The sequence below is a fragment of the Dromiciops gliroides genome, chromosome 1 (assembly GCF_019393635.1).
Source record: "Dromiciops gliroides isolate mDroGli1 chromosome 1, mDroGli1.pri, whole genome shotgun sequence".
Lineage (NCBI taxonomy): Eukaryota > Metazoa > Chordata > Mammalia > Microbiotheria > Microbiotheriidae > Dromiciops > Dromiciops gliroides.
The window spans coordinates 340,842,513-340,858,638 of record NC_057861.1 but is presented as its reverse complement, the minus strand read 5'-3'; the positions used below and the strand labels follow the sequence as shown (position 1 = coordinate 340,858,638).

The 16,126-nt window shown below is 36.7% G+C and overlaps 1 pseudogene; it reads right to left on the bottom strand.

Moving 5' to 3' along the window:
- Positions 1–2,489: 2,489 nt before the first annotated feature.
- On the bottom strand, positions 2,490–3,021 carry LOC122736401 (annotated as a pseudogene).
- Between the last annotated feature and the right edge of the window lie 13,105 nt (positions 3,022–16,126).

The window sequence follows — 16,126 nt, the reverse complement described above, 5'->3', positions numbered from 1 at the left end:
TGGAAGGCCAAAAAAAGAGAAACATTCTACTTCAAAGGTTCAGCTGTGAGAAAATAATTATTAATAATGGATTTCTAGGAGAAACTCAGACATTAATTTTTGCTACTCTCTCCCCTTCACACGAGAAACCTGGCTGGGCACCTTAACAAAAGGAATGCAGATAGATTCCTCTGATTAACTAGGGAGAGAAATACACACAGATGGTTGGAATTTGATCTTTAGACCAACACCGCCCCCCCCCCCAAGTCATGTTAATCAATGGAGCTGAATGATGCTAACCAATTAGCTTAGATCAATGTATGGTGATTGGCCTCTACCAAAAAGAGGAAAGAAAGACTGGGACATGTGGGACTTGCTTGCTTTCTTCTTCCCTAGAATCTCTTTAACTCTCCACATCCTCTCTCCTTGCCCTCTTGTCTCAATAGGCTGGGTATGTAATTGTTTAGGCCTGTAAGCCTGTAACCAGTAGGGAAGTGAGGGAGACACATGGTCAATACTTTAATATGTGATATTATTTAATAATAAATGCTTACAGATAAAACTGGTGCAATATCAATTAATATCTAATTTAGTAATAATTTAACAAACACAATTTGGTCACCACAAAAAACAATTGGTGACCATGTAATTTAAATAAAACACAGCACATATGGAAATTACCTTCAGAATTACTCTTATTCTTATGTGAAAAATAGCATCCTGTCTATTAGTCTAGATTTAAGTTGCTCCTCATATATAGGTCAAAATCCTGAAACACTATATCTCTAAAGGGAAAATAGTGTATAGATTAATACTGAAAAATATCACTGAATGTGGGAATAAATTCAGTTGTGTTTTGTTTTGTTTTGAATTCGGATTTGGGAGATGGACAATTTGCCCTATATTTGAATCAGTATGAAATTTTATCTTATGGAATTAATTAAAAGGAAAACACCTATACTTTTTACTCACTATTTGTATTGACTAGGATATCAAAGTACAGTATTTGTTAAGAAAGAAACATTGGGTCAAAAAATTCTCTCTAAGCCTGTGCCTTAGGTGTTATAAAAGAAAGACCCTTCTCTTCCTTTTGTTGACAGCTCTATTACTGTTACTCTTGTTTAAACTGCTGTTGTATTTCTGTTTTAAGCCAGTAGTATATCTTCCAACAGGGAGCTATGTGGTAGCAAGGGAGGCAAGGTGGTAAGGAGAGTTGGCCTTGTAGTGAATTATCGGGGAAAATACAAACATTGGACCAAGGTGATAGTTATTGTGCTCAAAGTATATGAATCATCTCTGTTCTGGGAGGTGTCACTCATATGGAAAACAAAAACTTAGTGTGTGGTTCACCCAGGGAACGCTGAAACAGAAAAAAAAATGGAAGCCTTCTTATATGATAAACATTCTCTTATGTCAGGGGGTTTAGACAAGGTGGGGATCTTCATGAGTCATTGTAGAGAATCTGAGAAATTTGGCATAGTTGGTAAACTGAGCTAAGAAATTAGTGAGCTTGTCAGCAGTAAATGGGCTTATGGTATGCACATATGCCTATTGCTGTTTGTGCTATATCTAAATACAGAAAACAGGAACTCAGTGGTTGACCCAACAGGATAACTTAATGAAGAGTGATGGCAGAATTTTTCTGGGCACTGGAGACAGTTGAAATAAAAGAATTTGACTCTAACAATATCAGTTTCCCTTGAAATCATATGTCTATCAATTGCATTTTTTCTGCAAAACAACCTTGTGAGGTAGATACTATAGTTATTATCTGCAGGCAAGAAAACTGAGGCTAGAAGAATTATCCATGGTCACAAAGTAGGGAATGTTAAGAGGCAGGATTTGAACTTTGATTGTCTCGATTCCTGGTCCATTACTCTAGTTATAATAATACCAGAGCCTTATTCATGACCAAGTTCACTAAAATCATCCATCTCTGTGCTTGTATACTTTTCCTGTCTCTGTTTCTCTCTGTCTTTCTCAGTCTGTGTCTGTCTCTGTCTCTTTTCTCAGCAGACACTTAGGGCTTACAACATGCAGTGCAGTTTGTCTAGTTCTGGGGGAGATAGATAAAAGGTGTCCTATTTTATGTCTGTCTTTTAAGACAGGGGTACAATGGAGAGTTATGAATTTTCTCTTCATTCTCCAGTATATCCTCCACCCAGCTGCCAAAATGATTTTCCTAAATTACATACCAGACGGAATCATTCCCTTATCCAGTGAGTCCAGTGACCCCATATTTCCTCTGGAATCAAATTTTTGTTCCTCTTTTAAGTTCTTCACAACCAAGCTCCAATCTATCTTTCTTTCTTTTTTTTTAACAAACAAAAACAAATTTATTTATACATTAATGTTGAGGGCTGGACTAGAGTTTAAGAAAAAAAGGAAAAATGATACAGTCCTACACAGAAGAGAAAAGACAGGTTATGAGGAAGGGGAAACGATGCATGCACACACATACACATACGAACAAGATGAAGGGAAGATAGGCTGGGCAGCTGGGGTCAGGGCTACTGGCTAGTTACCTGCTTCATGTAGGTTTCCAGCAGGTACTTTTTAAAGGCTGTGGGGTTTGTCCAAAGTTCAGCAGCATGTGTGTTCAATGGGCTGTCAATGTTGGGTTCTCCCAGCAGGCTCTGGATAGATAGTAGAATGGTCCTGACATCATATAGAGCTGACCACTTGTCCTTGAGGATGTCCAAACAAATACTGCCTTGAGTATCCACATTAGGATGGTAACAAGGGGTGAAAAATTTCACAGTGGGAGCATTATATGGGTAGCCGCTGGGGAATTCCAGGGAGAACTTGTACCTCGGGTCTTCATATATAGTCCCAGGAGCCCCATGGATGGTCCCAACCCATTTGAAGAGATTGTCAGACTCTGGGAAGGCAGAAATTCCTTTGTCTCCAGACATTGTTAGGGTCATCAATTCCTGCTGTAACCTCTTGCCCACAGATCCGCAGGCCGAGCCCGCCCCAGACTCAGGCCACTTACGGGGAGGCTGCACTGGCAGCAGCTGGGTCATGATTCTGTGAAGCCATGGGGGACCAGAGATAAAGCAAGAGAAACTCCCAGGCAGCAACTGCCCCAACCTATCTCTCTAATCTTATTTAGAACTTTCCTTCAGTCTCTGTTTTGTTGTTGTTGTTGTTGTTGTTGTCATTGTGGTTCAGTCATTGCAGTCATGTCCAACTCTTTGTGACCCCATTTGGAGTTTTCTTGGCTAAAGCAATGGAGTGGTTGGCCATTTCTTTCTCCAGCTCATTTTACAGATGAGGAAACTGAGGCAAACAGGTTAAGTGACTTGTTCAGGGTCATATAGCTTCCAAGTGTCTAAGGCTAGATTTGAAGTCACAAAAATGAGTCTTCCAGATTCCAGGGCCAGTATTCTAGGCACTGTAGAAACTAGAGGCGCTTTGCTAATTTTCAGAACAGGTTAGTTTTTTAGCCAGTCATTTGGTGATGAAGATACCAACCACAAGAACAACAACTAACATTTATATGATACTTTAATGCCTGCAAAGCCTTTTAGATATGCAATCTTATTTGATCTTCACAACAATCCTGTTGGGTAGGTGCTATTAGCTTCCCCATTTTACAGATTAGCACAAGGAAGATAAGGGCATTTGCATAATTTCCCCCGAGAGCCCCACAGTCTGATGCTGTATTGGAACTAAGTTCTTTCTCTCTGGAAGTCCTACATGCTAGCCACTCCACAGCCCAGCTGCCTCATTGACACTACAATCAATTGTCAACTAATACTAAACATTCCTTATGGGCGTTATATATAAAACACATACAGTATTTAACATAATAATGGTGGTTTGGTAAGGTTGTCAGAAGGGTACCCCAAGATTTAATGATATAGTACTTTTTCAAAATGGTTATCAGAAGAAAGGGCAAGAAAATGAACTATCATCAAGATGATTCAATCCTTTCTTCTTTAACTGTGAACTCTTTGATTAGGTCCAGGAAAATAGTAAAATAGTCTTTGCTGCATGAGAACATGCTGAGTATTGTAAAGGGAAAGAGTAGATAAATTTGGATTAGCAAGCAAAACTGTGCACTGTTGTTAAATAGCCCTTGATTCCATTAGACTGTGTCGGATTGTTAAAAATGCTAACATTATGTGTGACTATTCATTTTCATCACCTGCTCTTGATTAATCCAGGCCTAAATGGCATCTGTAGACCCTGCAATCTCATACTACTTAATTAAATTAGCAACACATTTGTCTCCCCCGTTTTCCTATCAAAGGGTTGTGCTCAGGAGAAATAAAACCTTTGTTCACTGCTATTCCGTATAATTTACACTCTCTTTCCCCCCTTTTTTCATCCAGCTCCTGGCTCAGATGCTAAATTGTAACTGGTAATAGGGAGCTATTAGGGTTAGTGAAGCATATCAAAGAAGTCGGTGGAAACCAGACCTGAATGGAAGTGCCAGTTCTCATAAAACAACTGGGTCAGGGATCCGGAGTCAGGATTTCATTGTACCAAGAGTGAGACTTTTTGCAATAAAAAATCATTTGACCTCTATAGACAGAGCAGAGGAAAGGAGAGATGGTAGTTGAACAGAGGGATATTTAATGGCATGTGATGGAGAACAAAGTATATGCAATAGCAGGTATTTGTGTAGCTTATCTTAATGTTTGTTGGGCCCTGTTATTTTTCTAGGAATCAGCTCCCAGGAAGGAAACTCTTTCTACCTATCACTGCTGATCAGTAATTGTTCTGAAAGTTATTGACAAAGAACTGCACAAGTCATTGATCAGTTAAGTGACTTGGCTAAGGTCACCTAGCCAATATATATCAGAGGGAGAAACATGAACCCCAGTCATACTAACTTTCGCACCCTGATATAATGAGCTCACATTCACCATTAAGAACTTAATATATTATGTGTTACAGTAAAGAAGTTTAGGAATGATTATATGCCTATAAAGTCACATTCCTGGGGTAAAGATCAAAATGGGTCACCTAGTTGTAGCTAAATGTTTAATATTAATTACAACAATACATTAGATAAGAATTAAAATTGTCTAATCCCATGTGAGTATACATTTTTAAAAAATGAAAACTGCAAGAAGTTATGTGATTTTTGATTAGATTAGCAATAGAAGTTACTCTGTGTAACTAAGATCTTATCTGCCTGAAGTTTGCATGACTAGATATAACTGTATTGGTAGCTGTAGATAGCCAAAATTACCTAAGGAAGTCAAACATCAAGTTGTTTGAATTAAATATATATATATGTATGTATTTGTATTTTAGTGAATATATCTCATTGTTTTTTGATATCTGACTTAAAGGGATGACTGGAGTTGGATATGCTGAATCTCAACATTCTTTATACATCATAACAATGAATACTCCACTGATGTCTCAGTATTATGCAACTGAAACTAAAATAAATTTTTTTCTCTTTCCATGTTTCTGAATGTTTCTGTCTCTGTCTTTGTCTCTGTGTCTGTCCCTTCCTTCCTCATTTTTCCTTCACCATAGAAGAATACTAGAAGAATTCATAGAGGTATATTGGAAAAAGCACTGGCATGCTGATGTCAGAGGATCTGAGTTGAAGTTACCTCTGATCCTCACTAACTTTGTTACCTTAGACAAGTCACTTAATCACTCTGGGGTCCAAGTGCCTTATCTCTTTTTAAAAATTCAGTTTGAATAAACCATACATAAGGTGACTTCTAAGTCTGAAACCTTGCTCTTTTGATAGAGGCAGCTTAGTGTATTTGAGAGTGGTACAAATGTCTAAGTCCAAATCTTATCTTCCACATTGGTAGCTGTGTAACTGTCCAAGCTACTTAAATTCACTCAGCTTCAGATTCTTCAAATGTAAAATGAGATTAAAAATAGTACCTTCCTTTTAATTTATTGTAATAATCAAAAGATCCTTTTGATATGAAAACATTAAGTACTTCAGACATATTAGATATTGCTATTACTATTATATGATTTCCAAAAGCTGTTCTAAACTTTCTTTTCCCAAAAGCCCCATCCCTCAAATTATCCCTACTATCTCTCATAAAATGACCTTGTCTATTTTGTAGAAAAGATCAAAACCAGCTTCCATATGCTGTTTGCCCTCTCTACTTCACACATCAAAATCTCTCTCCATTTACATCTATCCTCTCTTCAGGTGCACTATATTCTGGGGGAGATGCCATCACCACCACCACTACCATCATCATCTCTCTCACATACACACACATGCATACACACACAAATACCCTTCAGTCTCACCCTATTTTTTGTATTCCTCCCCTATTTCTTACAAAAATGCTCAGATTGTCTACATTCTGTAACATCATGTTGCAGCATTGAAAACCAAGGCTCTGAGAAGTTAAGTTCCTTACCCATAACTACAGAGCTATTAACTGGGTAATGTGGGAATAGGACTTAGTTCTCCTACCTCAAACTCCAGCATTTCTTCCTAAGACCATAGTGTCTCTCACTGAAGAATATCTTAATCTGGGGTCAGTTCCTTGGTAATAAGCTTTTATTAGACATCTACTATGTTCCAGGCACTGTGCAAATAATTTTTAGAAACACAGTGATGACTATATTTCAATATAATTGATTTCTTTTGCAATTCTATGTGTTTATTTTTATTCTCTACATTTAAATATATTATTCTGAGAAGGGGTTTCACCAGACTGTCAAAACGTTGTATAACAGAAAATTGATAAAGAACCTTTGCATTAGGCTGCAGCTAGGTGGTACAGTGGATAAAGCACTGGCCCTGGATTCAGGAGGACCTGAATTCAAATCCGACCTCAGACACTTGACACTTACTAGCTGTGTGACCCTGGGCAATCACATTGCCCCGCAAAAAAAAGAAAAAGAAAAAGAAAGAAAGAGAAATGTAGTTAGTATGGCATAACATTCATGATGAGTCAATGTTGACTCTTACTGATCTCCCTAACCTAATTCATTGGAGGATATAAATAACACTATGTTCACTGACCTGTGGTGTAAAGTATTCATAGTCCTAATCCTATGAAAATATATATGGGTTTGCCAATCTCCACCCCATTACACCTCTCCCATTTGCCTGACTTTTACAAAGGTGACCAATATTGGCTTTGCCATTGTATCTGTATGTTATGTCATTACCTTGGTGGGAGGATCCTGCTTGCTTATGTATCCCTGGCATTGTCATAAGTAACAATTGACATTTTATTACTTCATAGATATTTCAGATGACGGCATAATAATTAATTCCTCCTCTCAACTTCAATAATGTGTCTTCAATAATGTTATGTGTCTGAAAAAGAGTACATCTAAAAGTGGTATGGCTGTATAAACCACCAGGTGGCACTGGCAATCCAGAGGACCCATCAGAGCATGCCTGGACACATCACCCCCACTGACTTCTCATGGGCAGAATGGAATAAACATTTATTAAGCATCTACTATGTGCCAGGTACTGTACTAAGTGCTTTATAAACATTATATCACTTGATTCTCATGACAAGCCTGGGAGGTATGTGGTATTATTATCCCCAACAGAGTTTAAGTGACTTGCACAGGGTCGTACAAGTAGTAAGTGTTGGGGCAGCTAGGTGGCGCAGTGGATAAAGCACCAGCCCTGGATTCAGGAGTATCTGAGTTCAAATCCGGCCTCAGACACTTGACACTTACTAGCTGTGTGACCCTGGGCAAGTCACTTAACCCCCATTGCCCTGAAAAAACAAACAAACAAACAAACAAAAACAAGTAGTAAGTGTCTAAAGCTAGATTCAGAATCAGGTCTTCCAGACCCCAGGCTCCAAGGTCTATCTACTTCACTACCTGTTTGTCTCCAGCATTTTACTCCCTGTCAGGAGTTTCCTCCTTGCATAGCCTGGCTTTTTTTAGTAAAAGCTCCTTGGTCTCAAGTACTTTGCTAAACAAAGACTATAGCCCTCCCCTCTCCCATTACCCCATAACTGTCATGCAGTATGTTTCCAAGCCCCCAATCAAAGAGGCAAAATACCTTATCTTTAAACAAGGAATCTCTTTCTTTCTCAGCAATGCCAGCCTTAGGTAATATTGCCACAGTTTAGGTTTATGTCATCATATTTACCAGATTTTTTTTAAAAAAGTATAAGCATTTAGAACTTGGGTTAAGACTTTCTAAACCCAGAGAAAAACAGGAAATTTAAATTGAGTAAACAACTCACGTAAAATTGAACTTTCCTTTCAGAGAGAGAAAAGAAGAAAAGTGGTATAACTATATCTCTCACCCCATCTCCTGTGATAAGCAGTGCAGGTTTCAGCCATAACATCCAAAGCAGCTCAGCTTTAGATTCCTTTCTCTTCTTTGCTCTGGCCTCCGCTGACCGTTCTCTGCTTTTTGCCTTCATGCTGCTTTCAGCCAAGACCACCCTCCCCAAAGTCAGGGTCAGAAGTGCTCTGTCCCCATGTCAAATGCAGGGATCATGGGATTTGGCCAGAGGCTTGTGGAGAGAACAGCTGGCCAGAAAATATCACCTAATTACTGTTAGTATGTGGCCAAGGCTTTTAGTAGAGTTTCAAAGGCAGCTCACAACTATATTGGAGAGGGTAGTTTCTGTTGAAATAATGATTCCATCCTCATAATAGCAATCTATATTGCCCCCTATGATGGGACAGCCTACCTCTGGATCTGGCACACACAATGTACAATTTTGCCAGCCAAGCTTCAGGAAGTGATGTGAAAGTTATAGAAATGGATTCTATAAAAAGGGGGTCATTAAAGAGATTTAAGAGACAATACTGGAGAGAGCACACTAAATTTCTACTCTGTTCTTCCAGTGACCTCTTTACCTGGCAATAAAATTGCAAGGGAGGAAGTTCCTCTGTCCTTTTTATCATCAGTGTAGAGAAGTTGGCAACTTTTGCAATTCTCATCCAGTAGTCCTCTCTCTCTCTGTGGTTGATATTGAATTTGAAACACAGGTAGCATATTAACGTGGAAATACCCAACAGAGGTCTAAATATGTAAATTTAAGTATGATGGATTGTGGGAGGTGGGGATATACATTTGATAGGTGAACAGAGCTGAAAATAAAATTCAAATTTTTGAGATCATGAGGAATGTATAGAGGGAAAAGAAAATGAGACAATGGACAGATCCCTGGCACAGGCCCATATTCTAGGAGAGGAAAATGAGGAGAGTTAAAGAAACATTAGAATGGTGAGAGAGTTGAGGATAGAGCCAAAGCAGTATAATATCACATAATCCAAAAACAGAGAGGGTATTCCAAAGAAGCAAAGATCACCCAGCTAGCTAGGCAGATGATATCAGATGTATATGACAACTGAATTTAGTAACAAAAACCATTGGGAATCTTAGAAAAAGCTTTCATTCAATAGGATAGTGAGCATATAATGGGATATGTTGCTATTCCCAAAGGTCTTGAGTTCAGGGTTCTGTACTGGGACTGAATACATCGGGGTTTGATATTTTGGTGGCAGTTTTCCCTACCTAATACATGCTGCCTTATGGTGCATTCTGCATTAGTTATTTTGGCTTGCTGTTGATATGGTTTCCTTAGGGAATAATGTTAAGCAATTACTATCTGACTTAGATTTTTAGGCATCGGTAGATTAAATGACTTGTCCAGGATGATAGAGCCTCAAGACAACTCTCTATAACTAATTATTCAAAAGTGATGCTGTTCTATAGCTCTCATCTCTCCTCATCCCATCCCATCCCATCCCATCCCATCCCATCCCATCCCATCCCATCCCATCCCATCCCATCTCTTCTCATCTCATCTCATCTTATCTTATAGAGCTTGTGTTCAAATAGATGGTGAAGAAATAGAGGATGTAAGTGAGGGTACAGACTGAAAGCTCAAGAGAACAGCAGGGTCAAAAGAGGATTTGGTTGGTTTGTGTGGTGTTTTGTTGTTGTTGTTATTGTGTTTTGATTTATTTTCTTCCATTAAAGAAGATAAACATATTTGTAGACTGAAGGGAAGGAATCAATAGACAAGAGGAGATTGAATATTCATGAAATAGAGAAGATGGCAGCTAGAGCAAAGTCATGGAAGTGACAAGTATAAGATGAAGGAGTGAACTTTGGCAAGGAGAAGGGTAACTTCTGATACTGGATTTAAAGAGCAGGAATGCATGGAAAATGCTCAGGGGCTAAGAAAATAGGAGGGAATATATGGAATTTATTTTATGTAGTTTCAAGATTCTCAATAAAGTTGTAGTCATGTTGTCTTCTAAGAGAAGAGGAGGAGGGCTTAGTTGGGGAATGTGGAGAGAGAAGAGAAAGTGTGAGGAAGTCATCGTCAGGGATGTGATAAGGAATAAATAAGAGACAAACCTAAGCATTGCTATTTAGGTTAGATTTCATTTATAGTGGATGCAGTCTTCATTATTTCAATACTTTTTTCCAGCTGTATTTGTTCATTTGAGAGCCAGCAGGTAGTGAATAGATGTCTAGTTCAGCTTGCTATGCAGTGCAAGAATTATTCTATCCAACATTACTCACATACAGTTATTTGGCCTCTACTAAACACTTTGGTTAATTAGGGTGCTTAAGACTAACATCTTTAAGTCGCTCTTTCCATTTTCAAAAATGTTTCATTTCTAGAAATCTCTAGCATAGGATTCCGAAATTTGTCTAAATTTAATTCCCACTCAATATACTTGTTTCTTCCCCATACAATCACTTCTAAAATAGTGCTATACAAACATCAGCTATTTTATTATTATCACCAGCCTTCTGGCATCTATCCCATTGCCCATGATTTCTTAAAGAATATTGGCAGTGGGTCCATCTGCAAGTCCACATCTTTAAGTTTTTTCAATGCCCTGTAAATTCTTTCATCTTGACTAAGAGACAGACACAATGACAACAGCTAGAAGCTCTCTTATTATCTTTTAATGTATCTTGACTATCACTTCTGTCTTAATATTTGTTCTACCATTTCAAGAATGGAGATAGTGTACCAAGACAAGAATAGAAATAATCAAAAAAGGAGTTGATATATGAATACAATGGAATACTATTCTTCTGTAAGAAATGATGAGCAGGAGGAGTTCAGAGAAACCTGGAGGGTCTTGCGTGAGCTGATGATGAGTGAGATGAGCAGAACCAGAAGAACATTGTACACAGTATCATCAACATTGAGTGTTGATCTACTGTGATGGACTATATTCTTCTCACCAATGCAATGCCACAGAAGAGTTCAGGGAACTCGTGATAGAAGAGGATCTCCAAATCCAAGAAAAAAAAAAAAAGAACTGCGGAGTATAGATGCTGAATGAACCATATTATTTCTTTTGTTTTTGATGCTGTCATTTTTTCTATTTTGAGGTTTTTCATCATTGCTCTGATTTTTTCTCTTATAACATGACTAATGCAGAAATATGATTAATGTTATTGTGTGTGTATATATATATATATATATATATATATATATATATATATATATATAACCTATATCAGATTACCTGCTGTCTAGGGGAGGGGGGAGGGGAGGGAGGGAGAAAAATCTGAAATTGTAAAGCTTGTATAAACAAAAGTTGAGAACTATCTTTACATGTAACGGAAAAAATAAAATACTTTATTAATTTAAAAAAAAAAGGGGGCAGCTAGGTGGCGCAGTGGATAGAGCACCGGCCCTGGAGTCAGGAGTACCTGAGTTCAAATCCGGACTCAGACACTTAATACTTACTAGCTGTGTGACCCTGGGCAAGTCACTTAACCCCAATTGCCTCACTGAAAAACAAAAAAAAAAGGATTTGACTAGTTCCCTTTTCTTCTCTGTCATCAACTTTACTTTTACCTCTAGGTAGAAAAATAATAGTTAACATTTACTTATCACTTCAAAGCTTTCATATATATTTGTATGTGTGCATTTATGTATATATACACACATATCTATGCATATATAACCACACAAATGAAAATATATACTATCATATACATATACGCATATGAATATATACATATGTATTCATGTACATATATATGTTACATAAAATCTCCTTTGAAGATCACAGGGAACCTGTGAAATGGGTATTTTATTACTCCTATTTCAAAGTTAAGCTAACAGAGAATGAAATTTTAAATAGCTTGCTTAGTGTCATACAGCTAGTAAGTATGTGAAGGAGAATTCAAACTCAAGTCATCCTGACTCTAAGCTGAGTATATTATTTACTATGCCATCTAGTTCCATTTGAAAACCAGATTAAGTACCACCTACTTCATAACAACTTTACTGATGAAAGTGTTTGTTAGTAAACTCTACCCTGAGTCCCCAAACTTTATATTTTCATTTGTATATATCTATCTATTTACTATTATCTTTGCATTGCCTTTGTATGCATATACATAGATGTTGATTACCCCTTTCCTATGTAAGGTCCTTGAGAGAAAGTACCATTCCATTGAGTGACTGGCTCATAATAAGTGATTCATAGGATATAGATAAATTGATTTGAATGGAATATTATGCTATTCATCCTAAGTATTGATCATATCCCTTGCCTTACCAGTTGTGTGACTGGACAGAGGACTAAATTTCTCAATTCTTAAGACAACTTTTTAAAACTATAAGTTCCATTAAATGTGCTGGCTTGAAATACTTGAGATATTTTCTTCATCTGAATTCCTGATATCAATGAAATAATTTGTCTAGTACTGATTACTATCTTTATGGAATGCACCTTAGGAGATTGCCTTGTTCCCAAGTTAATTTATCAATACAATTCCATTTGCAATCAAAAATGGATACTTTATGATCATTACTGGATGACTCTTCCATTTTGACTCTTCATTGTTCATGGCCCTGGCAAAAATGATGATTACCTTTATCCCTTACTTAATGGTATGAATAAGCATATCATCAAAGAAAGTTATTTCTATTGCCCTATCTTTCAAGGAATCTATTATTGGAAGACAACTTGACTTAAAGTAAGGATTTTAAGATGGAATCTTTCTCTGCCAATTTTTCATATTCTTTCCAAACAAGAAGCAAAATGTATTATTAATTCTTTATCTTTTCAATCAATTGGATGCAATATCACATTTTAGAATATATTTCCGGAATTAATGAATAAAGTATTTATTAAGCACTTAACTATATACAGAATACTGTGCTGTGTTGGGTATGAAAAGGGAAAAGTAAGAAAATCATTACTCTTAAGAAGCTCCCATTCTAATGGGGGAAATAAAACATCTGAAAAGCTTCTGATTTCCCAGGATAGTGGGTCCATAAATAAATTAATTTTTTTTTAAATGAAGGAAGTGTTCTGAAAGCAATATTATTGGGATCTCCACCATGATGTGAGAAATTGGTCAAGGTGGTGGGTGTGATTTGATCTTCTTGTATTATTTTTCCTTTGGAAGGAAGATGGGGATAGCTGGCCGCTTGAACCTTCTCCACAGGATTCCCCCAGCTAGATAGTGGCTGTGAGAGCTGTGCTAGAAGTAGAATAGGTTGTCTGAGAATGTTGTCCTTTCCTCTTGTGCCTATCTGATAATTGGTGGCAGTTGATCAGCAGTTGTTCCTGGTGATGATGAGGGTGGGTACCTTGTCCATAATGATTTCTCCTCTTAATGATAGCTTCAGAGTGTGATATGGAAGTTGATTTGGTGTCCAGATGAATGTTGCTATTCCAAAAGATCTTGTGAAAACTGTCCATTCAATTCCTTTGACCATTTATCAGTTGGGGAATGGATCTTATTTTTATAAATTTGACTCAGTATATATTTGATAAATGAGGTCTTTACAAGAGAAACTTTTGGAAATATTTTTATATTATTTCATTGTCTATGCTACCTTTTAGCAAAAAGTAGTTTCCTTGTTTATCCTATTTAATTAGATCTACATTTGCTTTTGCTTTGTCTGAAATCATGATTGCTAATCCTGCCCTCTCTGTGTTTTAGTTCAGCTTAAGCATATTATATTGTGCTCCAGCCCTTTTTCTTAACTATGTCTTTATATCTCTTGTAAGCAACATATTGGGGTAGCTAGGCAGCACCATGTATAGAGCACTAGCCCTAAAGTTGGGAGGACCTGAGTTTAAATTTCACCTTAGACACTTAGTAGCAACATGGCTCTGGGCAAATCACTTAATCCAGTTGCCTTAAACACCTGGGGTTATCTCTAGTTGTCCTGGTATACTATGTATTTTAATACATACACACATACATACATACATGCACACATATACATGCATGTATTTTATATAGTATAATACTATACTATGTATTACATAGTGCATGTATATATGCATATGCATACATGCACACATATACACACAATACATATGTGGTGTATGCACATATATACATGCTTATACACATGTATATGTATGTTTATACAGACACACACACATATAGCCACTGGACCCAGGTGGTTCTAGAGGATAGAGTGAGATTGGTGACTTTGGACAGCCTTCCCTTACTTACATCCAATTTACTGCAAAGTCATGACATCACCTTGATGTCATGGCCCTCAACAAGCAACATATTGTTTGATTCTAGTTTATAAACCACTCTGCTATCTGCTTCTATTGTATGGGTGAGTTCATCCCATTCACATCCAGTTATGATAATTAACTGTGTTTTTCCCTCCATCCCATTTTTCCTTTTATTTTTCTACCCTCCTTTCTCTAATGCTCTTTCCACTCCTATTTCACTATTGAGTTACATTTATATACACAACTGTCTGTGCATGTATGCTTCCCTCTGAACCAATTCTGATGAAAGTAAGGTTCAAACATTGCCTGACACCCCAGAACATTCCTTTTCCTTTACACTGTAAAAATTCTTCTTTGCATGCTTCTTCTATGTGAGAAAATTTTCCTCATTCTAATCTCTCTTCCCCTTCTCTCAGTGCATCCCTTTTTCTCACTTCACTTATTTTGAAGATCATGCCAATATAATAAAATAATATTCATGCCCTTTGTCTATGTCAATTCTTTTTAACTGACCTAAATAAAATAAAAATTAAATTAAGTTAAATTAAAATTCTTAGGAGTTACATGTATCATCTTCCCATATAGGAATATAAACAGTTTAACTTTATTGAGACACTTATGATTAATCTGTCATGTTTGTCATTTATGTTTCTCTTGAGTTTTGTTTGAATGACATTTTTTTTCTATTCAACTCTGGTCTCATCAGGAATGATTGAAAGTCTTCTAGTTCATCAAATATCCACTTTCTTCTGAATAGATTATTCTTGGTTGTAATCTTAGTTATCTTCCCTTCTGGAATATATTTTACTCTACTCCTTTAACATGGGAGCTACTAATTCTTGTACAATTCGGACTGTGGGTCTACAAAATGTTAATTGTTTCTTTCTGACTTCTTGAAGTATTTTCTCCTTGACTTGAGAGCTCTGGAATTTGACTATAATATTCATGGGAGTTTTCATTTTGAGTCCTCCTTCAGGCAGTGATTGTCAGTCTTTCAATCTATATTTTACTCTCTGGATCTAATAATATATTGGAGTAGTTTTCCTTGATAATTTCTTGAAATATGATTTTTCAGCTTTCTTTGATCTTTTTCTCTTGGCTTGTAAGTTGTCCCACAATTGTTAAATTATGTTTTTCTAATGGGATAGTTCATATTTTCTATTTTTCATTTTTAAACTTTGATTTATTTTTCTTGATGATTCACTGAGTCATTAGCTTCCACTTGCTCAAGTATAATATTCAAGGACTTATTTTATTAGTGAGATTTTTTTACCTCTTTTTTCCATTTGGCCAATTCTTTTTCTTAAGGAATTCTTTTCTTTAGAGAATTTTTGCGTCTCTTTTACCAATAGACCAATTCTGTTATTTTAAGATATTATTTTCTTTAGTATTTTGTGCCTCTTTTAACAAGTGATTAAGGATTTTTTCATAATTTTCTTGAATCACTCCCATTTCTTTCCCCAATTTTTCTTCTACCACTCTTATCTCCTTTAATTCTTCCAAGAATGCTTTCTGGCCTTGGGGCCAGTTGGCAGTTTTTGAGGCTTTGCTTGCAGTTGTCTTCTTTTGAGTTTATATATTGGTCTTTACTGGAACCGTAGTAGCTTTTTGTGTACATTTTTTTTCTTGCTATTTAGTCTTTTTTCTCATCTATTTCTTTAATTGGACTTTGTGTTAAAATTGAGCTCTGCTCATTTAGGGGTGAGGAGGCACTGTCCAAAACTTC